This window comes from Stegostoma tigrinum, chromosome 24, assembly GCF_030684315.1.
Source record: "Stegostoma tigrinum isolate sSteTig4 chromosome 24, sSteTig4.hap1, whole genome shotgun sequence".
Classification (NCBI taxonomy): domain Eukaryota; kingdom Metazoa; phylum Chordata; class Chondrichthyes; order Orectolobiformes; family Stegostomatidae; genus Stegostoma; species Stegostoma tigrinum.
The window spans coordinates 27,815,965-27,843,812 of NC_081377.1; the positions used below are offsets into that span (position 1 = coordinate 27,815,965).

The 27,848-nt window shown below is 41.8% G+C and overlaps 1 long non-coding RNA gene across 1 annotated transcript in view; it reads right to left on the minus strand.

The window, feature by feature from the left end:
• Window positions 1-25,733, minus strand: part of LOC125464906 (uncharacterized) — a 46,387-nt gene extending 20,654 nt beyond the window's left edge. Inside the window, exons 1-2 of the long non-coding RNA XR_007250117.1 lie at window positions 25,621-25,733; window positions 24,217-24,266 (exon numbers count right to left, since the gene is read on the minus strand). This is a non-coding gene — a long non-coding RNA (uncharacterized LOC125464906). The remainder of the gene's footprint in view (window positions 1-24,216; window positions 24,267-25,620) is intronic.
• Window positions 25,734-27,848: the final 2,115 nt, after the last annotated feature.

Consider the following 27,848-nt stretch of genomic DNA (forward strand, 5'->3'; position numbering starts at 1 on the left):
TAGGCAAATGCAGAAGCCAGCCTCACTAATCATAAGATACTTCATCCGTTGCCAATGGATGGAAAAAACTCCCCTCAATTAATTTGGATGGTGGAAGGAGCTGATGTAGTATTCCCTAAACACCCGAAAATTTAGAGGCAGCTCAGGGATTAAATAGACGTGACAGGGACCCACACGCATTCAAAAAGCATCCCAGCAAAACCAATCAGGTTTTCCAGATGTCACCCGGAGTGGCCTCCCTTGCTTTTACACACTCTGTGCCCACTTGAGGGGCTAGGCATCAGCAAAGGAGCAGCTGATGAATGGCACTGGACCCTCACCCTTGACCCCAGCCACTCTCATGACCACCATCTCGGACTTTCCCTTTCCCAATCCACCCAAGTCTCATCTTTAATCACCTGTGGCCTCAAGACACTCTGTCATCCTAGCCCTGGGGTTGAATCAGCGCTACTAGCTGATGCTAGGAAGCAATGAGGAACCAATATCTTCTGATTGTCAGTAGGAAGGAATACCCTTGCTGGTAACCTCAATCTGAAGGTGACCATGTATGTACATGAAGGGCAGATTTCCTGACAAGTGGCTGACATATGGGTCCTTCACAATTTCAGGCAACATCACTTATCTTTTATCTCCCTCCCGAGACACTTCCTATCTTTATAAAAGGGGAGGGAGTCCCGTTTAATATATCTTGTTTAGCTAGGGCTCTAAAACCGTTTATAGGGTAACATTTATGTGGATCTTCCCATGTCAGCAACGCAGTGTAGATGCTGCAAATTTATGATATAAATAGAAGCAGGAATTGGCAGCATGTGTGGAGACAGAAACCGAGTTAATATTGCATGTCAAATATTCTCAGAACTACTTTCCCTCCAGGTCCTAATTGCTTCAGTTTTCACAGGTTTACAGTACTAACTCTGACACTAAACTCTCTTCCACCACCTCTCCCCCACCTTCTAATTCTCTCAAGGTCAACCAACCAGCTGCCTATTCCACTGTTGCTTGCTGCAAAGGCGCAATCTTCAGCCATAGACCTCATCCTAACTCCAGGACTCCCAGCCCAGCCTGTATCTCAACTGCAGAGGCAATTTCTTCCTTGCGATCAAGAAATAAATTTATCAAAGACAGTGCCTTCTACTCAATTCTAATTCCTTATTAATAATCGATTGCATGATACTGGCATTTTACATGATAGTCAACATAAACAAATCCCCTCTGTCCTACCAGAACATTGGAGGTGGGGTGGCAGGATACTCATCATGGTTTAACCTGAAGGTCACCATACCTCAGGTGAGGAGAGTCCTCCATGGTCACCTCAGTACAGGAATTGAACCCACACTATTGGCCTCACACAGGATCACAAGATGTTTGTCCAGCCAACTGAGCTAATTTACTTAGACACATAAAGCATCTATTGAACGTGATATTGCAGCATTCAGAGCAAAGATCAGGAAGCGTATTTTGGTTATCAATGGACTCCAATGGACCACAGCACCCTCTGCTGTTTCCAGTTACCAGAGCTTGAGGTCCAGGTTTGGGAGGTCAGATCATTGAATACTGGGTGAAGACCTCAATCCGGCAAGCTATGGTTTGCACCCATTTTGATGCAAGGCCATCAACCCTGAAATACTAACTTTCTTTCTCTGTGCCTCCTGAGCATTTCAAGCATTTTCTGTCTTTAAATTAAAATTCATAGTATCTGCAGTATTTGTTTTTGCATCTGACATTACTATTGACTGTTTCACAGCACCAGATCCAGCAGGTTAGATTGTTGGCACCACTTGTTCATACCTTATTCAGCAGTAGCTCTATCACTTTATCAGGAGCTTGTGCCTGTAAATGAACTGAGGTCTCCAATAGGGCAGCAATCCCTGTGGTTTTCCAGCTGCTGCATAGAGCATTAGCCCAAAGTGTTCAGTGATAATGGGAACTGCAGATGCTGGAGAATCCAAGATTAAAAAAAGTGTGAAGCTGGATGCACACAGCAGGCCGAGCAGCACCTCAGGAGCACAAAAGCTGATGTTTCAGGCCTAGACCCTTCATCAGAAAAGGGGGATGGGGAGAGGATTCTGAAAGAAATTAGGAGGGGGGGGAGGCAGACTCAACTTGGATAGAGGAGAAGATAGGTGGAGAGGAGAGTATAGGTGGGGAGGTGGGAAGGGGATAGGTCAGTCCGGGGAGGACGGACAGGTCAAGGAGGTGGGATGAGGTTAGTAGGTGGGAAATGGAGGTGCAGCTTGAGGTGGGAGGAGGGGATAGGTGAGGAGAAGAACAGGTTAGGGAGGTGGGGACAAGCTCAGCTGTTTTTGGGATGCAGTGTGGGGAGGGGACGAGCTGGGCTGGTTTTGGGATGCAGTGGGGGAGGGGAGATGTTGAAGCTTGTGAAATCCACATTGATACCATTGGGCTGCAGGGTTCCCAAGCGGAATAAGAGTTGCTGTTCCTGCAACCTTCGGGTGGCATCATTGTGGCACTGCAGGAGGCCCATGGATATGTCGTCTAAGGAATGGGAGGGGGAGTTAAAATGGTTCGCAGCTGGGAGGTGCAGTTGTTTATTGCGAACGGAGCGGAGGTGTTCTGCAAAGCTGTCCCTAAGCCTCAGCTTGATTTCCCAATGTAGAGGAAGCCACACTGGGTACAGCGGATACAGTATACCACATTGGCAGATGTGCAGGTGGACATCTGCTTGATGTGGAAAGTCATCTTGGGGCCTGGGATGGGGCTGAGGGAGGAAGTGTGGGGGCAAGTGTAACACTTCCTGCGGTTGCAGGGGAAAGTGCCAGGTGTGGTGGGGTTGGAGGGCAGTGTGGATCAGACAAGGGAGTCACGGAGAGAGTGGTCTCTCCGGAAGAATCCCCACCCTTGTCTGCCTTCCGAAGAGACTACTCTCTCCGTGACTCCCTTGTCTGCTCCACACTCCCCATCAACGCCACGACACTCGGCACCTTCCCCTGTAACCACAGGAAGTGCTACACTTGCCCCCACACCTCCTCTCTCACCCCCATCCCAGGCCCCAAGATGACTTTCCATATTAACAGAAGTTCACCTGCACATCTGCCAATGTGGTATACTGTATCCACTGTACCCGGTGTGGCTTCCTCTACATTGAGGAAACCAAGCAGAGGCTTGGGGACTGCATTGCAGAACACCTCCGCTCGGTTCGCAATAAACATCTGCACCTCCCAGTCGCAAACCATTTCAACTCCCCCTCCCATTCCTTAGATGACATGTCCATCATGGGCCTCCTGCAGTGCCACAATGATGCCATCCGAAGGTTAGGTCTGAGGACAGTCATGCTGAGTGGCCAATAAGGGATGTATGTGGGTGAAACAGTCACAGGTGGAAGTAATGTGATTAAATCTCCCGCGTTATTTTTCCAAGAGTTTGGGACAATTACTACGATGTAGTCGGGAGTGGAACAGTTGCAGTGGACCAAATAACCTTCCACATCTTGTAGACTGTCATTCTGTGGTTAATATTAAGATAGAATTTTATTGGCACAATTCCCTGGGATGTCTGTTTACATTGAGATAAGATATCATAAACTCCAACTGTCAGGAAAACCTTTCAGTTTGTAAATATCTTTTCTGCTATGTAGCAATATTTTGTGCTGGTACTTTTCCACATGACTATTGTATCATCATTTTGTTTAAAGTTCAGTCCTAACTATACAATAGAGTAAATCAGCTTGTGAAACCCATAGAAAGCTCAGTGAAGTAACATGTGCTCTTGAGCAGTATAACATTACCTGCATCTTCAATATCATTCTCACATCATCATTTCACAAAAGTACAGTTTTGTATGTCATTAATGATGGTCACTATCTGAACTGACCATGTTAATTTCTAGTTAATCACATTGTCAAATTTGTAAATATCTTTTTGTGTTTGGAAACACAGTGCTTAATTCTCCACTACACATATACATAGAGAGTGCCTGTAACACTGGGTGCAGAAGGTAATTGATAAGACTAGAGAAGTCAACAAATTCTATCCACAAAAGGAAAAAAAAAGTTGTATTTCCAATCTCTCCACTGGCTTGTAATCTATAAAAACCAAGTTAAAGTATGCTGATCGTTGATGATATGGTGATTGTTCTAAAGCAAACTGGGCCACCTGCCTGTACCAAGTCAATCAAAGGATGAATGTTAAAAATGAGATTGAAAAATGCATAGTGAAGAAAATGTTTCCATTAAGTAACAAAATATGTCTGTCTGACACATGGTCTGATTATCCAACAGATTTAATTCAATAATTCCCTTAATTCCCTTCTTTTATGCAATTATTTAAATTAACAGTTTTAATCTCTCAAATATGACATAGAAATGACTAAATCCACAATCATTAGTTTAACTCAGAAATGGAACAAAAAAAAATCCGCAAGGTTACATGTTTGGCTCTTTATTAGACATATAACTTTGACTCTAAGATTTTAGCCAATCCTTCTTTAGATCTTCAGTATCATGCTCAAAGTTCACAGAATCAAAATCTACATCTAATATATTTCCTGAACGCTTATTTCAGCAATTTCACCATCAGTGTCAGAGGAAACAATTGTAATATCACTCTCTATATTTTGTGCCACTGTCAGCTTGTTCAACGTTTTTTTGAAACTTTAGCTATTTAATGATAGATAATACATATGTTCTTCATTTCGAGCCAAAAATAGAGACTTTTTTTCTTGATAGTAAGAAATATTTTGATTTTGTTGCTACTCCACAAGAGCATACGATGGATCATTTAAGAGTGCTATTCGCACTTGCCGCTAATTGATACGTTTTCCTCCACTTTTTGCTCCACTATATCCACATCTCCCTGATCTATTGCCAATATTATATTCTGGATTCAACTTTTGGTTTATCATTCAAGGGATATAGGCTTCACCAGCTGCACCAACATTTATTGCCCATCCTTTATTTCCCCTGAGAAGTTAGTGGTGATCTACCACCTTGAACAACTGCAGTCCATTATTTCGTGAATGAGTTCCATGGATTTTGACCCAATGACTCTGAAGGAATTGTAATATATTTCCCACTCTGGATGGCAAGTGGTTTGGAGGGGAACTTGCAGGTGAAAGTGTTTCCATGTATCTGCTGTTACTAGTCTTCCCAGATGGTAATGGGTTTACAAATCTAAGGAGTCTTAGTGAATTTCTGCAGTGCATATTGAAGATGATACACACTGCTGTAGTTTTACCAGTTCACAATCCGAAGAGTATTCTTAGGAACAAATCATGTGTTTTAAATTAGGCCTTAAAATGGGAAGCATTGCAGGTCTAATGAATACCTTCCCTTGGTTCTCTGAAGCCGATCTGGTTGACTCTTAGCAGCCCTCTGAAAGAGTGGCAAATTAGTGATAGGCAACAAATGCTGGTCTTCCCATAAAACTATAAGATATAGGAACAGAATTAGGCCATTCAACCCATCAAGTTTGTTCCACTATTCAATCATACCTTATATGTTTTTCCACTCCATCATCCTGCCTTGTCCCCATAACCCTTGACCCCCAATCAATAACCTATCTATCTCTGTCTTAAGTAATGACTTGGCCAACACATCCCTCTTCAGTAATGAGTTCCACAGAATAACCACCGAGTGACTGGAGAAATTCCTCTTTATCTCACTTCTAAAGGGTCATCCCTCCACCCTGAGGCTATGCCCTTAGATCCTAATCTCTCTTACTAGGAAAACATCTGCTCCATGTCCACTCTATTCAAGTCTCTCAGTATTCTGTAAGTTGCAATGAAATCTCTCCCTCATCCTTTTTATCTCCATCAAGCACAGTTGCAGAGTTCTCAATCGCTCCCTCTGTGATAAGGCCTTCATCCCCAGGATTATTCTTGTAAACCTCCTCTGGACCCCTTCTAACGCCAGCATGTGCTTCTATAGATATGGTGCCTAAAACTGATCACAATCTACAGCCTCAGCGTCTGCTATTGTATTCTAGCCCTCTTGAAATGAATGCTAACATTATATTAGCCCTCCTGTGAACCTGCATGTTAACCCTAAGAGAATCCAAAACTGTGACTACTTTATTCCTCAAATTTCTGAAGCCTTTCCACATTTAGAAAATAGACTGTGCCTCTATTCTTTCCACCAAAGTCCATAGCCTTACACTTTCTCACATTGTATAACATCTGCCACTTCTTTGTCCACTCTCCTAGCCTGTACAAATCTTTTTGCAGCTTCCCTATTTCTTCAACACGACCTGTCCCTCCACCTATGTGTCATCTGCAAACTCAGCAACAATGCCCTCAGTTCCTTTGTCCAAATCATTCATGTATAACATGAAGAGTTGTGGTCCCAACATGGGCCACTACAGAACTCTACTAGTTGCTGGCTGTCACCCTGGAAAAGACTCCTTTATCCCCACTGTCTGCGTTCTGTCAGTCAGTCAATGCTCTATTCATGCCAGTACCTTGCCTCTAACATTGTGGGCTCTTATCTTATTTAGCAATCTCCTGTGCAGCACCTTTTTAAGGTGCTGGAAAGCCAAATAGACCATGCCCACTGGTTGTCTGTTGCCTGACTTGCTCATTACCTCCTCAAAGAATTCAGACAGATTTGTCAAGTGTGATCGCCCCTTGACAAAGCCATGCTGACACAGCCCTGCAGGTTGTTCTGCTATAGCGCATATTTTGCTAATGCGAGTTGGCTGCATTGCGGTTCATGACTAGTGGATGCTGTTTGGATCATTCAAACTTGCAGCTGTACAGGTATATTAATTTTCTATAGCAATTTCCCTATAATGTGATTTTCTCTCATGTGAGGTCACAAAAGAATGCAACTATTGCATTATAGGAGAAATACCTGTTATTTTATCATGTATTTCCAAGTACTCTGAAATCTCGTCCTTAATAATGGACTGTAAAATCTTATCAATGACTGAAATCAGTCTAACCAGCCTACAGTTTCCAGTCTTCAGCCTCCCTCCCCCTTCTTAAACAGGGGTGTTACATCAGCCATTTTCCTGTGCTCTGGGATCCTCCATGCCTCCAGTAATTCCTTAAAGATCATCACCAATGCCTCCACAATCCCCTCAGCTATCTCCTTCAGAATCCTGGGATAGAGTCCACCTGGCCTGAGTGATTTATCCATTTTCAGAGATTTCAGCTTCCCTAGCTCCTTCTCCTTAATGATGGCTGGTACACCTGCCTCTGCTCCTTCACTCTCTTGAAGTTGTGGAATGCAGTCAGTGTCTTCCACAGTGAAAACTGATGCAAAGTATTCTGTTCCTCCACTATTACTTCATTCCCTTTAATATTTCTCCAGTTTCATTGTCCACTGTTGCCTTTCTCTTCCCGTCCATATATCTAATAAAGCTCTTGCAGTCTTCTTTTGTGTCACTAGCTAGCTTACGCTGATTTTTCACCCAAGTCCATCCTTATAGCTTATTCAGTTATCCTCTGCTGGTTTTTAAAGATTCTCCAATTCTCTGGCTTCCCACTAATCTTCACGACATTGTATGCTTTTTCTCCTGCCTTAACGTTGTCCCTGATTTCCCTTGTTGCTTCATACGGGGCTGCCCAGTCAAGTCCGCCTCAGTACCATAGAACATAGAACAGTACAGCGCAGACCAGGCCCTTCGGCCCTTGATGTTGCACCGACCTGTGAACTAATCTAAGCCCCTCCCCCTACATTATCCCATCAGTATCCAAATGCTTATCCAAGGACTGTTTAAATGCCCCTAATGTGGCTGAGTTAACTACATTGGCAGGCAGGGCGTTCCACGTCCTTACTACTCTCTGAGTAAAGAACATGCCTCTGACATCTGTCTTAAATCTATCATCCCTCAATTTGTTGCCATGCCCCCTTGTACAAGCTGAAGTCATCATCCTCAGAAAAAGACTCTCACTGTCCACCCTATCTAATCCTCTGATCATCCTGTATGTCTCTATTAAATCCCCTGTTAGCCTCCTTCTCTCCAATGAGAACAGACCCAAGTCCCTCAGCCTTACCAAACCCAGAATTGCCTTCCCCGGTGGGCTCTACCACAATCTGTTCCAAAAAATCATCTTGTAGACATTCTACAAATTTATTTTCCTGGTATCTTATTTTCCCAATCCACGTGCATGTTGAAGTCACTCATGACTATTGTAATAGTGTCTTTCTTACATGCCTTTTCTATGTCCTGCATTTTATTCATGGCATCCTAACTATTGCTAAAAGGCCTGTACACAACGCCCATTAGTGTCATTTTTTCATTTGCGGTTTCTCAACTGTCCCACACAGATTCTATGCCTTCTGACTCTATACCTCGTCTGGCCATCCATTTAATTTCATTCCTTATTAACAAGGCAAACCTGAGCCTCAACCCCACCCATCTGCCGTCCTTTCAATAGGACGTGAATCATTGGATATTTAGTTCCCAGCCCTGATTCCTTTGCAGCCATGCCTCCATAATGCCCACAACATCATACTTACCAATTTCAATCTGTGCTAGAAACTCATTTACCTTGTCTCGTATACTGTGTGCATTAAAGTTTTGGCAAAGATCTGCAGCTCAGGTTGTGGGTGAGGCTGTTGACTGAGCTGGCTTGTTCTTGTTCAGACGTTTCATCACCATGCTAGATAACCATCAATGAGACCTCTAATGAAGCAATGTTATTCTACTCAACATCGAATTTATACTCTCTGGTTCGTTATGGTGAGTAGTGTCATTTCTGGTTTTGATCTGTATGTTTTGTACATGGTGTTCTATTCGATATGTTTGTTAATTGCATTACAGGTGGAGACCATGCCTCTAGGAATTTCCAAGCATGTCTATGTTTGGCTTGGGCCACCTTGCTTACCTTGTCCCAGTTAAACTGATGACCTTCATTGTCTGAGTGTAGCAATATTAAGGAGAGTTTGTTGTGCCGTTTTGCTGCTAAATTGATGTTCATGTATTCTAATGGCTAGTTTCCTTCCTGTCTGTCTGATGTAATGTTTGTGGCAGTCGTTGCATGGTATTTTGTAAACCACATTGGTTCTGCATGTTGTGGGAATGGGGTCTTTAATCCTTGTAAGTATTTAAGTAAGTACTTGTAAGAGTGGCTGTGGGCTTTCGTTTCTGGATGTTCAAGTTGAGCGTATGACCAACAGGGAGTTCCAACTTCAATATACAGAAAATCAACCCATACGGATCAAATACTCTAATACCGCAGCAACCAGCCGAACATCCACAAACAAAGCTGCATTAGGGCACTATTTAAATGGGCCAGGACACACTGCAACACCCTGGAACTTTGCAGGAAAGAGGAAGAGCACCATACAAAATGCTCACTATAAATGGAAATCCCCGCAACTTCATCTGCAGATGCCTAGTAAACAGACAACAACAGGAGGGCACAGTACACCCTAACACATTGGCCACACTGCCCTACATCAAGAACATATCGGAACTGACAACAAAACCCCTAAGACCACTAGGAATCATAGTGGCCCACAAGCCCACAGCCACACTCTGACAAACACTTACAAGGATTAAAGACCCCATTCCCACAACCTGCAGAACCAATGTGGTTCACAAAGTACCATGCAACGACTACCACAAACATTACATCAGACAGACAGGAAGGAAACTAGCCATCAGAATACATGAACATCATCTAGCTGCAAATTAGCACGACAAACTCTTGTTAATATCGGTACACTCAGACAATGAAGGTCATCAGTTTGACTGGGACAAGGTAACCAAGGTGGCCCAAGCCAAACATAGACATGCTTGGGAAATCCTACAGGCATGGTTTTTCACCCATAATGCAATCAACAAACATGTAGAATTGGATATAATAGAATCTGCCAATACTGGAGGTTCTGAGATAACAAGGTGTAGAGCTGGATGAATACAGAGGCCAAGCAGCATCAGAGGAGCAGGAAAACTGACGATTCTGATCTGGATCCGTCTGCAGAAGTGGGGGAAGGGAAGAGGGTTCTGTAATAAATAGAGAGAGAAGGGGATGCGGATAGAAGATGGATAAAGGAGCAGATAGGTGGAGAGGAGACGGATAGGTCAAGGAGGTAGAGGTGGACCCAGAAAAGGTGAGTGTAGGTCAGGAGTTAGGATAGGGGTTGGTCAGTCAAGTGAAGACAGGCAGGTCGAGGAGGCGGGGATGGACTGTGCCCAGTCGCAAAAGACTTCAACTCCCTCTCCCACTCCTTGGACGACAAGTCCATCCTGGGCCTCCTCCAGCTCCGTAACGATGCCATCCAAAGGTTGCAGGAACAGGTCCTCATATTTCACTTGGGAACCCTGCAGCCCAATGGTCCCAATGTGGACTTCACAAGCTTCAAAATCTCCCCTCCCCCGACTGCATCCAAAAACCAGCCCAGCTCGTCCCAGCCTCCTCGACCTGTCCGTCTTTTCTCCCACCTATCTGCTCCTCACACCTCATTGACCAACTGCCACCCGACCTCCTACCTACTAGCCTCATCCCCGCCTCCTTGACCTGTCCCTCTTCTCTAACTAACCAATCCCCATCCTAATTCCCCACCTACATTCACCTTTACTGGCTCCATCTCCACCTCCTTAACCTGTCCGCTTCCTCTCCACCTATCTGCTCCTATATCCACCTTCCATCCACCTCCCCCCTCTCTCTATTTATTTCAGAGACCCCTTCCCTTCACCCATTTTTGAAGAAGGGTCCAGACCTGAAAGGTCAGCTTTCCTGCTCCTCTGATGCTGCTTGGCTGCTGCGTTCATCCAGCTCTCACCTTGTTATCTTATATAGAATTGGACCCCATATACAAACCCATGCAGATCAAAACCAGAAATAACAGTACTCACCACAATGGACCGGACAGTATAAATTCCAAGCGGGGTGGATTAACATGCTTCATCGGAGGCTCTACTGATGATGTTACCTGGCATGGTGACAAAATGTCTGAATGAGAACAGGCCAGCTCAGTGAGCAAGTCAACAACCTCAATGTGTGCATAAAAAATAGTAGCCTTAGTCCTGCCTTGATTGTCCCCTTCTCTTAGTTGTCCCCTCATCTGCTGTGTCTGAAGTTAGGTGCCTGAGCTTTTCCATACTCTGTGTCCTTTTATTAGATCTGGAAACTTTACTAACTTCTGTTAATCCCCCTGCACCTTTAACATTATCCATAATTTTCCATGAAACTGAACCCACGCACGCCACTGTTTAGTTTGAAATCCTACCCACAGCTCTAGTTATGTGGATTGCCACAACTCTGGTCTTAGCATGATTCAGGTGGAGCCTATCCCATTGGAAGAGCGCCCTCTTTCTCCATACAGGCACCAGTGAGCCATGAATTTGAACCCATTTCTCCTTCACCAATCTTTGAAGCATGTGTTTACCTCTTTAGTTTTGTTGACCCTCTGCCAGTTTGCTCGTGGCTCAGTTAGTGATCCTGATTGCTAGCATTTTGATTTTGCTTCATAATTGGGCCCCTAGATGCTCCTATTCTCTCAGCAGAACTTCCTCCCTCTTTCTACCTATGTCATTAATATATACATGGACCAGGGACACTCACATCTAACGATAGAATATATTTTAAAAGTATGATCTGAGTATCGGTTCAAGCAGTTAATTGGCAGCACACAGACTGGAGTGTTTCTTAGGAAGGTAGTCTTTGACTATTTTCTCATGCTAAACAGAAAATGGAAAATTCATGCAGGTCTTGCCAGCAATACCCATTTGCCAAATATTCATAATACGGAAAGGGAGGTAAATGGAATTGCACTGTTTGTTACACCCCAGTACAAAATGCATGAAGCTATGCTACCCTTTGATGATGTACAGCTTTATTTAAATGACAAAGCACAGTACACCGCCCTGCATTGCTTATTTACGTATCTCTGCACTTTGCCTTGTGCTGGGAGCAGCTGACAAATGTAAGTTGTTCAGTATAACAGATTGATTGCTGACTGTAATAAAACTATGTTTACAGTCAGGAAAATAAACGTTAGCTGCCCAGCCCATGTGTTCTTTAATACCATGATATCCAATTTGTTGGACACAGCTGTGTAGGATTAACACTCAAAATAACCAAGCACCATAAAATAGTTCATAAATTATACTTCTCCACTAACAGGTCATAAAGAGTTGTGTGGCAGTGTACTGCACACGATTTTCAGTGCTATTACATGCTACAAATTGTTTTGTTTCAATGGTCTTTTGCATTTGTGAATTTTTAATTGAAACATGTGATAACTTAGAATGATCTACAGAGAAGGACAGACTGATATATATATAAGGCCTTGAGTGGGCTCATAATGTCCCAAAATGTTTTACAGCCAAAGAAGTACTTTTAAGAATACTCACGGTTGTAATGTTGGAAACACAGCCATCATACAATGCTATACTTTCATATAGGTGTGGATTTACACAGCTAAATTATATACTTATATTTATTTAATTGCTGTTGACTTAGGAGCAGTAGGGTTTGAGAGGAGAGTTGACAAAGGTATACAAGGTTATGACAGGTTTAAATAAAGTAGACAAAGCCAAGCAGTCCCCATTCACTGAGAATGCAAGAGCTAGGAAACATAGTCGTAAAGTTTTGGCTAAGACATGCAGAAGAAATTAGATGCAAAATGTTTTTTGTTTAGCAAGTGATAATGACTTGAAGCCTATAACTAATGGGAGTGTAGAAGCAGAAATAAACAGAGATTCTGAAAAGAAATTTGATGAGCTTTTGAGGGAAATAAACTTGCAGAGTCCAGGGGATATACAGGGGAATGAGACTGACAGGATTTCTCTGGAAATGGGTTGAATGGCCTACTTCTCTTTTGTACTGAAACTACGACTCAATAGTTATAAGATATTGGCTTTTGGGGTACAGCGACTGTTATTTGGTAAACAATAGGTGGCCATGTTAGAATTGCATCAAGCCACAAGCAGAAATGAGATGAATGACGAATTCACCTGTTTCCAGTAAGGTCAGCTAAGATAACAGAGAAATCCCTTGCTATTTTTTAAATAGTTTTGTGTAATCTTTTACTTCTGCCTAAGCTTAAGCTCTTCCTGAAATCTGCTTCCCAATTGCTAATCCACACAGAATTCAATTAGCCCATTGCTGTCTGTGTTCTCTAATTTTCACCATCAACTTGAGGTGTTATCTCAATTTACAAGTACTCATCTTTGTTTTTAAATCCCTCCATTGCCTCACCTCGCCCAATCACTGCAACCAAACAACCCTTACAAGCTGCTGCTAGTACAGAGACTACCAAGGTAATGGGCTAAGTCAGAATAAGGAAGTAAGAAATGTAGACAATGTGTGTGATTGTGAATGCATTGAGTACAGTAAATAAGATTGGGGAGATTGCCATGTGGAAATATGATGTTGTGGCAATAACAGAGATCCTGTTTAAGGAAGGGCAGGAGTGAATACTAAATATTACTGGGTGCAAGGTGTTCAGAAAAGATGGAAAGTGAGGGGAAGGAAAGGGTTGGAGCTATTGGTTAAGGAGAATTTCAGTGCTGTAGAGAAAGAATGCCTCAGAGAATTCAAGGACAGAATCAAATTTATTAGAGCTAAACAGCAAAAGGGTATAATTACATTCATCGGCTTAGTGTATAGGCCACAACTAGTAGGAAGCACGTGGAGGAATAAATCTGCTGACAGATTACGGAGAGAGGCTATGGGAAGACTGCCAACCAATGTAATGGGGTGTCCTCAAGTCTTCTATTGACATATAACTTGTAAAATAGTAGTAAAAAGAGAAGGAGGGCAGATTAGACATCAAAAAGGAGATTTATTCAAGCAGGAAGGGGGCATGGCTATGGGGTTAACTGAATATCTTGCACCAGTCTTTACCAGAAAGGGAAATGCGCTTCAGGCCATCATGCCAGGCTACATAAAGCTGGCAGAAAGAACATTGAAAGGCAATATATAATAGGGCTTACAAGTGTAAAGGTGTCTCAGGAGCAGAAGGGCCTGCGTGTATATAAGCAGAGATCATTGAAGGTAGCAGGACAGGTGGAAAATGTGGTTAATAGCACATGTGGAAAATGTGGTACAGAATCCTCAGATTTAATAATAGTGGCATTGTGTACAAGAGCAAGGAGATGATGTTGACCTTCTATAAGACTCTTTTTAGACTTTGCCTGGAGTACTGCTAACGATTCTGGGTGCTATATTATAGGAAGAGTATAAGTACATTGGAAACAGTGCTGGATGATTATTTAAGAATGGTTATAGAGACGTGGAACATCAATTATGAGGATAGATTGAAGAGGATGGGAATCCCTCGGAGAGAAGAAGGTTACAAAGAGATCTAAAAGGTTTTCAACATCATGAGTGGGAGAAGCTGTTCTTTCTTGTGAAAAGAACAAGAATGAGAGAACATAGATTTAAAATGATTTACAAAAGGAGCAAAACTTTTTTTTTAACCACACAGTAAGTAGTTAGAGGTAGAATGCATGACCTGAAAGTGTGATGGAGGTAGGTTCAATTGATACATTCAAAAAGACAAATGGTTGGCTTTTGGAGAAACAGTGTACAAGCATCTGGGGAAAGGGCAGAAGATTTGCAGTAAGTAATGATGCTCATTTGAAGAGCCAGTGCAGACATGATGAACTGAATAGCCTCCTTCTACATCATTACACTTAAGTGACTCTGTGAAACAGACATAGAGAATACTGAAGAAATTCAGCAAGTCAGGCAGCATCTAGAGAGGGAAGCAGAGTTAATGTCACAAATCACATATGACTCTTCTTTGGAATTGAACGGGGTTGGAAAATGCTATTTTCATACTTTTGACAGAGGCAGAGGCCCACTGCAAAAGTCAAAGGAGTTGTTAATAGTGGGTTAAAAAGAAAAAAGGCTTAAAATGGGTAAAAAGTAAGTTGTGAAAGAGAAATGATGGGTCCTCTATGCTAAAAGCAAAGTAAACAAGATACAAACAAGACACAGATAAAGCATGTGAAGAAAACAGAGAACTGAGACCAGTTTCTAAAGTTATTGAATTCATTATTGAGATCTCAAGACTGTAAAATGCTGAGCGGAAAATATTCCTCAAGTTCGCACTGTGTTTCCCTGGAACATTGCTGGATAAAAATGTTAATATACGTGCACGGCATTTTTTTTAAAATGACAAGCCACGGACAGAGCAGAGACGTACTGCAGTCACTCAGTCTGCATTTGGTATTGCCAATTGCCCAACCCATCCCTGGGATTTTGCAGTGTCACATTCAATGTCAAGCTACAGATTATCAAGGTAAAGCCCTGCTGCAGCTCAGTAGCTTCAGACATTTGGAAAGATACATTTCAGGGAATTGCTTGCAATCTCACCAAGTGTAAAGCACTTTAAAATAAATTGAGATAGTGAAAGGAACAAGCAAGTCTTTCTTTCAAGGAGGTGTGAACTGTGGAGGAACAGAAAGGTTTCAGGAGTGAATTCAAGAATCAGAACCCAGGTAGCTGAAGGCATGGCTGCTAAAGGTGTGACAATGAAAATTAGGGTTACACAAAAGGCTAGAATTGGGGAAAGGCAGCGTTTTTGATTGGTTAGAGGGCTGGAACAGGTTATAAACTTAGGGAGGTAAGGCCAAAAATTTAAAAACGAAAAAATAGGATTTTAAAATCAACATGTCAATGGACAGGGATCAAGCCATGGTACAGGAAGTTGATGGTCTAGTGGTGTTGTCACTTGGCTGTTGATGCTGAGCCTTAGGTAATGTCCTGGAGGGTGGAATTTGAATCCAGTTTTTAAAAAATCTGGAATTAGAAGAGTAATCATGACCATGAGACTGGTGCTGATTGTCAGACGGAGAAACCCTTCTGGTTCACTCACGTCCTTTAAGGAAGGAATGTGCTGTCCTCACCTGGTCTGGCCTACATGTGACTCCAGATCCACAGCAATGTGGATGATTCTCAACTGCCCTCTGGGCAATAAATGTTGGACTCACCAGCAGCGCCCACATCATTGTGAATGCATTTAAAAATAGTCAGCAGTTCTGCAAACAATCCTGCAGACATCATGTTAATCTAGATCTGAAATGCATTTTTACAGCACTGTAAAGATATAAACTGACACTGCATTATTATTCCGTTGTTGTTAAGAAGTTGCATTGTTACCATGTAAATAAAGCCTGAGGTGGGTTATTTAAAGGACAATAATCCAAGGCTGCTAGTTACTTTTTGCTATCTGTTGATGGACTTTGTTGAGTGCATGTTAGCAACTTGGAAATCAAGGTTACCAAGAGTTTAAAAAAAGACAGAGCTCAGCCATTTTTATCATCACTTTTTCATCTACTTGGGGCCAACGTGGCAGGATGGTATATAGCTGTCTGAATCAATCCACCAATAGCATCTAACACAATAAGCCTGCCCTCTTGCTATCTCCGTAACTTCCTCCGCCTCTGTAAAACAACACTGGAAACTGTTGGAGGCTGACTTAGACTATTTGTGATCTTGATGTCATATTCTGACTTGAGTTTCACCAAAGCCTCCTACACCCCTTAAGTTATATTGTCAGGCTCTGCTGCCTGCCTCAGTTCCACTGTTAATGAATCTCTCCTCTGAAACACTTGTCCTGAGTATTGCAATGTTCTCCTGCCTTTATCCCACCTTACATAAGCTTAAGCTCATCCAAAACTGTTGTTGTATCTTCAATCATACCGAGTCCCATTCATCTTCTATACTCACTGGTCTACATTAGCTCTGATATGGCAGTGCCTTGACTTTTAAATTCTTGACTTTATTTCCCAAGAGAATCATAGAATCCCTACAGTGTAGAAACAGGCCATTCGGCCCAACAAGTCCACACTCACTCTCCAAAGAGCATCTCACATATACTCAAACCTGTACCCTATCGCCATGACCCTGCATTTCCCATTGGCTTATTCTTTCTTATTTAAACAGTCATCTCCTCCAGCTGTAGCTCCTCAAGATCTCTGTGCCCCTCGAATTCTTGCATATCTGATCTTTAATCATAACTGGTGGCGTTGCTTTCAGCAGTCTGGACCCAAAGTTTTGAAATTTCTCCCTTAAACGCTGCACCCTTAAAATTGTTCCAAAAAGCTTACCAAGCTCATTGTCACTTACCCTAATTTCATCTTATACAGCTCAATGTCAGATTTGACCTGATAACACTCCTAAAACTTGCGTTGAGACACATTGCATGGAAGACATGTTATAGATATACATACTCAATGCATCTAACTTCATCTGAGCCTATCAGCATAAACTTTATTCTATTTACCTTCATTCCTGTTTAATCAGCATGTGTGTATGCTATCTGCCTCAACCACGCCTTAGCCACTTCAACATTACAAACATCCTTAAGATAAACCATCCTGAATTCCTTACTGGATTTGTGGTAGTTTTATATTTTTGGTTATTATGCCTGGTCTCACCAGGCAGCGTTCTTGTAAATAAGAGGCCAGCATCTTGATTCATTGGCTGTCTGATTATTCAACTTCCAATCCATATTAAATTTTCCAAAGAAATGCTCAGCAAATTTTTCTACTCAGCTGTACACTTTATAACTTGAAGAACATCAATTCTATACAGTCAGGTTGAAGGAGCCATTTCATTAACACCCTTGATAACCAATGAAATGGGTGGAATTTTATGTTGATTTTCTTCGGGAAAAATTTTAAAATGTACATGTTTTCAAAATCTTGAGTTAAGTTTAATGCTGCAAACTTTCAATATCACACCAGTGCCTGACTGTTATCTGCAGTTACCTTCCTTATTCAAAGCGTGAGCTCCATAATTATGCGCACAATTACATCATTGCCAGTTTATTTATTCCAACAGTAATTGTTGCTCTCTTCTAGTGTAGTTGGAAAGCATTTAGAGATGCACAGAATATGGAAGTGGAATCATGGGTTGCTCAGCATAAGAACAAAATATTCATTCCCTGAAAAATATTACTAAACCAGCTGGATCTTCATGATAATCCAACCACCTTCCTGGACATTTAATCCTTGAACAAAACACAATGTTTTGCTAACCAGGGGTTCCTGATTTTTCCATGATAAGATTTGAATGCATACAAAGTTTCAGTTATATAAATCAGTATCAGTTTCACCTCTCCATAAGAACAGCGTGTCCTTTCCTTGAATTTGGAATTACTGAAGTTTTTATGGTGCTTGTATCACCACAGTAATGTAGATATGGAAGCCTTGATATTGGCCAGTGCCAATGAAAAAACAGTGATACACGTCTGAGGATTGTGTGTTGACTTGGAAAGAGTCTTGGATGAAATGGTGTTCCAATGTGATTGTTAATATTGACACTGTCAGCATTCTAAATTACAGGGAGGGAAGTGTTACCCTTTACAACAATAACAATATTTGTAAAGTAATTCATTGGATTTGAAGGGCTGTGTGATACCCTGACAATTTTATAAGGTAACATAGAGTATGAAGGTGGGATAATGTGGAAAATGAGGGAAAATCATATTCAGAACTGATGTTTGAAAGTTACAATATTTTTTCTTACAATAATCAATATGTGGTATAAATGTTAGATAAAAAGAATGGAGCTCAAAAAGCCTGGAGTTATTTAATAGACAGTTTGTTGCTGTGAAAAGGATATTGTATGTTGTATTGTCCAGAGGGAATAACTTAATGTGTTCATTTGTATTGTATAGTTTTAGAGAATAAATGTATTTGATACAGATTTGTAAAAACACTTTGATTTCAGAGGTATAAAGGATTTTTTTTGTAGGGAGGTAGGTATGGTTTTGTCAGTGAACTGCATAAACATTAATCTTCAGAGGAACTTGAAAAACATACCATTTATATATCCTTTTCTTTCTGAGATGCCTCAGAGGGGAAAAAGCTCAGAATAAAAGATAATGTAAGATGTGTCTACTCTTGACTAGAATTTGTGGGCATTTACAGCCCATACTAGAATGAACTGAATTTTCAATTAAAACTCCACTTTTGAAATTCATGGAACTTGAGATTTACTCGTTACAGGAAATGGACCAAGTAGGAGAATGTTTTCGACCTCGTGGATGCTGCCTGACCCATGATTATTGAGCTCCCTAGGAATTGTCCTGAAAGCTTGTAGAGATCTGTGTTTCAAAAGGGCACTATGCTTTAGAAAGGATGTTGTAAATTATTTTGTTATACTTCTGACAGTCCAAACGTCAGTTGACATTTAGCACAAATGTGCAACAATGACCTTTATTTTCTTTTACTGATTTAGTCTTTTTAACAGCTCAATAACAATACTCAAAATTTAATTGATCGATTCTAATCATTCAAACTTCTGATGAATAGTCTGCACCCCAAACATTGATGTGTTTATTTTATTTAACTCAACTTATTTCTCTCTTCTCTAACATGACTTTAAGCTGTAGCAGAGATAATGGGAACTGCAGATGCTGGAGAATCCAAGATAATAAAATGTGAGGCTGGATGAACACAGCAGGCCAAGCAGCATCTCAGGAGCACAAAAGCTGACGTTTTGGGCCTAGACCCTTCATCAGAGAGGGGGATGGGGTGAGGGTTCTGGAATAAATAGGGAGAGAGGGGGAGGTGGACCGAAGATGGAGAGAAAAGAAGATAGGTGGAGAGAGTATAGGTGGGGAGGTAGGGAGGGGATAGGTCAGTCCAGGGAAGGCTTGGGGTGGGAGGAAGGGATGGAAGGGAGGAAGGGAGGAAGGAAGGAACCCTGCAGCCTAATGGAATCAATGTGGACTTCACCAGTTTCAAAATCTCCCCTTCCCCCACCACATCCCAAATCCAGCCCAGTTCGTCCCCTCCCCCCACTGCACCACACAACCAGCCCAGCTCTTCCCCTCCACCCACTGCATCCCAAAACCAGTCCAACCTGTCTCTGCCTCCCTAACCTGTTCTTCCTTTCACCCATCCCTTCCTCCCACCTCAAGCCACACCCCCATCTACCTACTAACCTCATCCCACCTCCTTGACCTGTCAGTCTTCCCTGGACTGACCTATCCCCTCCCTACCTCCCCACCTATACTCTCTCCACCTATCTTCTTTTCTCTCCATCTTCGGTCCGCCTCCCCCTCTCTCCCTATTTATTCCAGAACCCTCACCCCATCCCGCTCTCTGATGAAGGGTCTAGGCCCAAAACGTCAGCTTTTGTGCTTCTGAGATGCTGCTTGGCCTGCTGTGTTCACCCAGCCTCACATTTTATTATTTAAGCTGTAGCAGTCCGGTTATATATGTTGCATTGATCATCATTGCCAGTTTGCGTTTGTTATAGTTTGTTGCCATCGACTGAATCTAACAACCCATTTAGTTTACAGCGGAATGTCACTGATTAATCTTAAAGGAGAATGTACTTGTATTAAACAAAATGCATTTTATTACATGACAGCAATCAGGTACAAGGTACATTGGTAAGTTAGACATGGAGGCCATGAGATAAGACTATGAGAAGACCTAGAATATAGGTCTTCACTGTACAAGATCCCTTAAACTGCCCTGCCTCTCCCTACCAAAGTATTTATGACATCATCAGATTGGTGCCGCATCATGCAGTCATCAACATTCTTCAGAATCATTGTTTTACATAACAGGTTTAAAAACTTGACTCATTATTAGGGCTGCCCATGACTGAACAGCACAAAATGACCAACGGCTACCCATGGCTATTGCAGCAGAACATGGCTGACAGTAATTAGAGATCTTGGGAAAATATTTGCTTAATGCAGTCTTCACAAGTAGAGCAATAGTTTCTCTGTAGACTCAAGGTTGCTGAGATAGAATGTGCAGGTGTAGTTGCTTATGCGTAAGACAGAGATAAGAACATTTCAAACTGATTTGTTATTTCTCTTGAAGTATTTAATCAATCTATTCCGAAGCAGTAATAGATCCACCCATATTCAAAAGAAATCACTAAATGCATGAGAGAAAATTAATCAAACCAGTTCCAGACAGTTAAAGCAGCCCCCTTATCATTACAGGGAGAAATGAATCACAGGTGCAGAAATTAGCAGACATTGGAATGTAGATTGAATGAACACATTAAGACACAATTTGTTAGCTGAAGAAATCTAACATTAGGTGTAACCACATACCTATGTTAGAACTGATCAAAGTCAACATTCTGTCGTGTTTCCTGTAATAAGGAGTTTAAAAGGTTCTGAACTTAAACACAAATATCCAATTAATTGGCAGTTAACATGGGGCAGCTGGGAAATATTACTTGAACACAGTATCCATTATGAAAAATCTCAAGAAGGAAGGTAAGAACATCTGAACACATCACAAAGGACCGGGGTGGACCACAAGCCTGCCCACCTCTTTGTCATCCAGTGATATGATTAGCTTAATTGGATACACATTAAAATTGCTGAGGCAAGCTTGAACTGCATAAGATGTTATTACCAGACAGCCAATTACAAAGGGATAACATAGTGCCACTGACCAATAGTAATCAAAGGGTAGCATTGTGCTCTAAGTTTAAACTGTATAAGTTAAGACATTCTGAAGCTTTGTGTGTGCATTATTGCTCTGGAGAAATGAAGCTGTGCTGAAAATAAAGGTCACCTGAAAACCCCTTGCAACTCGTACTCTCCTTGGAAAATACGAGATCTAACACTCACTGCCAACTTTCCAAGGGCAATTATGGATAGGTATTAAACACCAACCTTGCCAGTGATACACTCCTCCTGTAAATGAATGAAAAATCTGAGATAGTTGATTTGCTGTATTGTTTCTTCAATTAATTACTGTAATGATACACTGGCTCTAAGAGTTGTATTTTGTCTTTTTTGTGTCAAGAAAGGCTCATATGGAGGTTCAAAGCCAATGAAGTAAACAGCTTGTGAGGCCTTGGGTTTTTTTGAGGTTGGAAAAATAGAAGCAGCCAGGATGAGTGTCTTCAATCTCTCCCAGAATCATGATTTATTTTTATTTTTAACCTTGCTAGGGTATTGAAGTTGGGTGTGGAAGCTTTTATTCCTCCCTCTATTACAACTAAAAACTGGGGTTCTCTTCCTGCTGCTAGAATTGCTTGTGGGGCATTCTATTTTAATGAAATTGCCTTTGCCAAGGGTATGTTTATGAGATGTTGGGATAGTTAATTTTTGCAGTTTATATATATTTTCTCTGTTTAAAATAAAGCATGTTGTGCCTAATGTTGATAAATTGATCAATCAAATTGTATCAGGAATGCAACGCATTACACTTACCTTCAAAATAAGAAAAAGTTAGGGTCTAGACTATCTTTTTAATGCATTTTGAGGGGGTTTGGTCTGGTCTATAACAATTACCATGAGGATGGCTGCCAGTTTCAGGGTCTTTTAAGAATGAATATATAAACATACAAAAATAGAAATATGCAATTATATACATATATGAAACATGTGAAGGTATGAAATTGAAGGCAACAGGGAGAGTAGCAGTTCCACCGCACATGCTCCAAGCACACAATAGCTAGAGTATCACAACTAAAAGAATGCTCCCTTTGTTGCTCCCTTCTCAAAGGATAAATGTGTAAATATTCTGAGACTCATTGAATCTTCATATTGGGAAGGATTCTTTGGTATCTTTGCAAGTACACATGTGCATAGCTCCCACTGAGACGAAAAGTGAACAAAAACATTGATGGGACAGTCAATTTTCTGCTCAGGTTGACAGGCTTAAAAATAACGATGTTGAGCAAAGTTCCAAAGTACTCCCTGGAACTGATAACATTCACTTAACGCCAATTGCTGTTACACACTGAATGTTTAATTATTAGGATGCAATAACATTTATTAGCTTTTATTTGGTTTGCAGTAGAGTAATTCCATATTACCTGGTTGGTGATATTTATGCTCTGAGGTCAAAACATTACTACCTCCTCGACCTGTCTGCCGCCGCTCACCTATCTACTCCTTTATCTACCTTCCATCCGCTTCCCCTCTCTCTAATCATTTCAGAGCCACCTTCCCCTCCCCCATTTCTGAAGAAGGGTCCAGACACAAAACATCAGCTTTCCTGCTCCTCTGATGCTGCCTGGCCTGCTGTGTTCCTCCAGCATTACACCTTGTTATACCAAAAGTTCTTCCTGCAGCCCCAGCTGTGCATTTATTCAGATTGCATGGGTTTTAACAGCTTAAATTATTAAGATATGGATGTCAGCTGCCCATTATATTTCAGTTTGTGGCCTTTGAACCTATGAATAAGAAGGCCATGGGTCAAGTCGCAACCCAGAGGCTGGGACCACATTATCTAACTTACTGAGGGAGTAAGGCAACCTCAGAGGTGCCACTTTTCAGATAAGTTGTTAACTTAATGACCAGGATCACTGGTCTCTGGATCATTGGAAATTAGACAATCCTGCAAAGTATGTGTCAGAGTCCTTGGAGGATACAAAATACTGACTACATTGTAATTGTTTAAGAAGTCTAAACTTTTTAATGGACAATTACCCGATGAATAAAACCCTCCAAATAAACTTCCCAGCTCTGAGTTCGAGTGAAAGACGTCTGAAGGTTCTGACCTGCCTTTGTTAGACACATTCTAATTCTAGGTTTAACTATACAGGTAGTTCTACTGCAACACATGTTTCGTTTATGCACACTGGCTGTAAGATGATTAGTGAGTAGTGTAAACTGTTTGGATAATGCAAACTTTCTGTTGTCCAGGTATAGTGATTTTCTACAGCAATTTCCCTAGAACGTGATTTTCTATAGGGCAAGGTCACACAATAACACACTGTCATGTTAAAGGTGAGCCTTCAAATCCCTACTGGACCCTTCCCTGAGTCTTCAAATTTCTGGCTATCCCTAAATCCCGGCAACCTCCTGTTACCCCAACCAACGATCAATCCCTGCCACCCAACTACAACTCACAACCTGACCTGATTACCTTCCCACTACTCGACTATTCTTAACTCCTGATGTGCAACAACCCCTCCCAATTCTCTGCCTATTCCATGACGCAACCAGATTACTGTCCAACCTAACTGAACCATCAATTAACATCCGACTGCCTCCCAACTGACCATCAGATCCTGTCTCATCCATCTACCACCCTCATGCCTTGACCATTTACCTCTTGATATTTTGTTAAAGAAGCTTTAAGCATTTTATACTCTTTCCTTCTTGCAATCTGGTAGCTGATGCCATGAAAGTAACATGAAGTGGCGCAGTTTCTCCACTGCTCTCTGTGAGGATTCCTGTCCTTGGTGAGTTTGGAAGGATCCCCCACTGTACAATGGATTCAGAAATTCTGGGGCAGGTAAGAATGTAATTTTTCCTCTAACCTGTTTTCAACTTATGAATACTTGTACTTATGAATTTATAAAGTGTAACTCTAAAGGTCCGACATGAGAACATTTCTTGCACATACTCACCACTATGTTATATTGTCCTGCATTATGTTCTGACTTGCATACAAGTCAACCTGTGAATGGATTTTAAAACAGAATTTATTCACAACCTTGGGACTGCTTGTACATTCAATTACAACAGCAGATTATGTACTGACTTAAAAAATTCTCCCTTTGCCTGTACCCTTTTTGTGAATTTTTCTTATTATTTCCCCTCTTAGCCTCCAACCCAAATTTATGACATTAATTCTAATCCCCTTTCAACAGTGCAACTATGATTGCTTTAAAATCAGTTTCTCTATAGATTATTTAGAATCAAAGAGCTATACAGCATAGAAATAAATACTTCTGCCCAACTTGCCTGTGAAAACTAGATATCCTAAATTAATCTAGTCGCATTTTCCAGCAGGCCCATATCCCTCCAAATCCTTCCTATTTTATATCCTCATCCACATCTCTTTCAAAATCCTCTGACAGCTCATTCCACATATGCATCATCCTCTGCATGAACAAGTTGCTTCTCAAGTCCCTTTTAAATCTTCCCCTCACCTTAAACCTATGCCCTGTTATTTTGGACTCCCCTAACCTGGGAAAAGAACCTTGTCTATTCACCCTGTCCACGTCCATCATGATTTTATAAACCTCGAAAAGGTCACCCTCAGCTTCCAAAGCTCCAGGGGAAAAAACCTCCAACCTATTCAGCCTCTTCCTGTGCTCAAACCCCCCCAACCCCTGCAACATCCTTCTAAATCTTTTCTGCGCCTTTTCAAATTTAACAACAGCATTTCCCACAGCAGGGAGATCAAAATTGACTGAAGTACTCTAAAAATGGCGTCCCAACTCTGACAATCAATGCACTGACCAATGAAGGCTAGCTTGCCAAACACCACTTTCACCATCCTATCTACCTGCGACTCCACTCTCAAGGAAATATACATCTGTACCCCAGGTCTCTTTTTCTCAGCAATACTATGTCAAAGCCTTATCACTTAAGTTATGTTTTCTTTCCTTCCAGAGGTAATAACCATTTCCTAAAGTAGGTTGAAATAACTGCAGATGCCCATATCCTGTCACTAAGATAACAAAGTGTGGAGCTGGATGAACACAACAGGCCAAGCAGCATCTTAGGAGCACAAAAACTGATGCTTTGGGCCTAGACCCTGTCACTAAGTCATCCTTTATTTTACCAGCTCAGAGCCTGTCTCTAAGGCAAGGAAAATCCCTGACATTGTTGTTTGTATCTGTCAGCCAGGGATCCCTGATTGGCCCAGGTTAACAGCCTGGTCAGGGAGCTCATTCTCTGTGAGATCTATCTGCCCAACCTTATTCTGTGGTGTATCTGGCTGAAACCCATCCTTTAGTGCATTTTTGCTATGCATTCCTTCATATCAGTTACTTCATGTGTAACGATAGTATCTGCACACTTACAGTGGTTTCCAAAATCATGCCATGCATTCTTTCAGGTGATCTTTCCAAAAGATTAAAAGCTGAAGGGAGGCATGCATGTCCTCCATGTTTGGTCCCAATGTTCTGGATGGAGGTCAAATCATCCAATTCAGTTCTCTTAAAAACAAAACATTTCATGGGTAAAGGGTAAAGGTGCACATTTCCAAGAGAAAGCAGTCAATTTAATTAATTTCATCTACACACTCCTTTCACATGATACATTCCATTTAATTGCTCTTACCCCCAAGGTGATTCCAGTTTGCCTTTAATGCTATGTCCTTTTTTCTCTGTCACTCTTCTTTGTTTCTAAGTGGAGCCATTTCATTAATTACCATTCTATTTGATTCAGGAGGCCTGGGGAGGTCTTATTGTCCATTTTTTTAAAAACACCCTTTTTAAAGAAAGAACACTGGACTTGAAAAGTTAACTCTGCTTTATCTCCACTGATACTGCTGAGCTTCTCCAGCAATTTCTGTTTGTGTTTCAAGGGCATTGGCTATGAGGAAAGGTTACAAAGACTAGGATTGTTTCACCGAAAAGACGGCGGCTGAGAGGAGACCTAATAGAAGTTTACAAAATTAAGAGAGGCATAGATAGGGTGGATAGTCAGAGGCTTTTTCCCAGGGTTGAAGATTCAGGGTGATAGAAGCCTGAAACGCACTACCAGAGGAGATGATAGAAGCAGGCAAGTTGGCAACATTTAAGAGGCACCTGGATAGTTGCATAAAAAGGGATGGAACAGAGGGATACAGACTGAATAAGGGTAGAAGGTTTGAGATTTAGACAAGTTACGTCATGATGATTGGCACAGGCTTGGAGGGCCGAAGGGCCTGTTCCTGTCCTGTACTCTTTTGTTCCTGTTCCTGTGCTCTTTTGTTCTTTTTGTTCTTTTGTTCTTTCTTCGTGTCTTCATAATACCTGCATCTTGAAAACAGAAATCAAACATTACTTAGTGGTTTCAAGTATTATCAAATTCTGCTTATTTGCTCTCTCTTGCAAAATATACCCTTTTTTCCTCACAAGTAATTTGCTAAATTATGCTTGATACATCTTTGTTTTAAAATGATCCCAAATCCAAATGTGGAAATAACAAAACCTAAGGGTTTGGAGACAGTAAGCTCTACAGCTGCTGGAAGCTAGAATCAATAAATGTGGAGCTGGAAAAGCACAGCAGGTCAGACATGATCTGAGGAGCAGGAAAGTCGATGTTTTGGGCTGAAAACATCGACTTTCCTGCTCCTCAGACATTGTCTGACCTGATGTGCTTTTCCAGCTCTACACTTAAACCCTAAGCTTTTATTTTGGGTACTGCCTCAGCAGTGTTGTTGGGCTGAAATGTTTCATTGTTGTTCAATTAACTTCTTCCCAAACAATCTTTCCTTTTTTGACACAAATTAAAACCACCCAGGGTATTTCCAATGGCTCTTAATTCCTTCTAAGAACATAAACTTCTTCTTTCCAAAATCAAAACATCGATTATAAGGTACATTGGATATCAAATAAATTGTGGAGAGATAGTGGGAACTGCCGATGCTGGAGTCTGAGATAACAAGGTGTAGACCTGGATGAACACAGCAGGCCAAGCAGCATCAGAGGAGCACCAAGGCTGACGTTTCAGGTCTGGACCCTTCTTCAGAAGTGGGGGAGGGGAAGGGGGCTCTGAAATAAATAGAGAGGGGGAGGCGATAATCGAAGGATGGATAGTAGGGCAGATAGGTGGAAAGAAGACGGGCAGGTCAAGGAGGCGGGGGTGGAGTGAGTAAAGGTGAGCGTAGGTTGGGAGTTGGGATGGGGGTTGGTCAATGAGGAGGGACGGGCAGGTAGGTGGGAGGGAAGATGGACCGGTCAAGGAGGCAGGGATGAGAGGGGGAACTGGACTTGGAATGAGGTCGGGGCGGGGAGATTTTGAAGCTTGTAAAGTCCACATTGAGGCCATTGGGCTGCAGGGTTCCCAGACGGAATGTGAGGTGCTGTTCCTCCAGCCTTCAGGTGACATTGTTGTAGCAATAGAGGAGGCCCAGGATGGACATGGCGCCCAAGGAGTGGGAGGGGGAGTTGAAGTGGTTTGTGACTGGGAGATGTTGTCATTTGTCACGAACCGAGTGTAGGTGTTCCACAAAGCAGTCTCCAAGCCAAATAAATTGTTGACGCTGGTTTAATGCACATTGAGATCTCCATGTTTCTTGCATTGGAGACTGCATTGTGAGCAA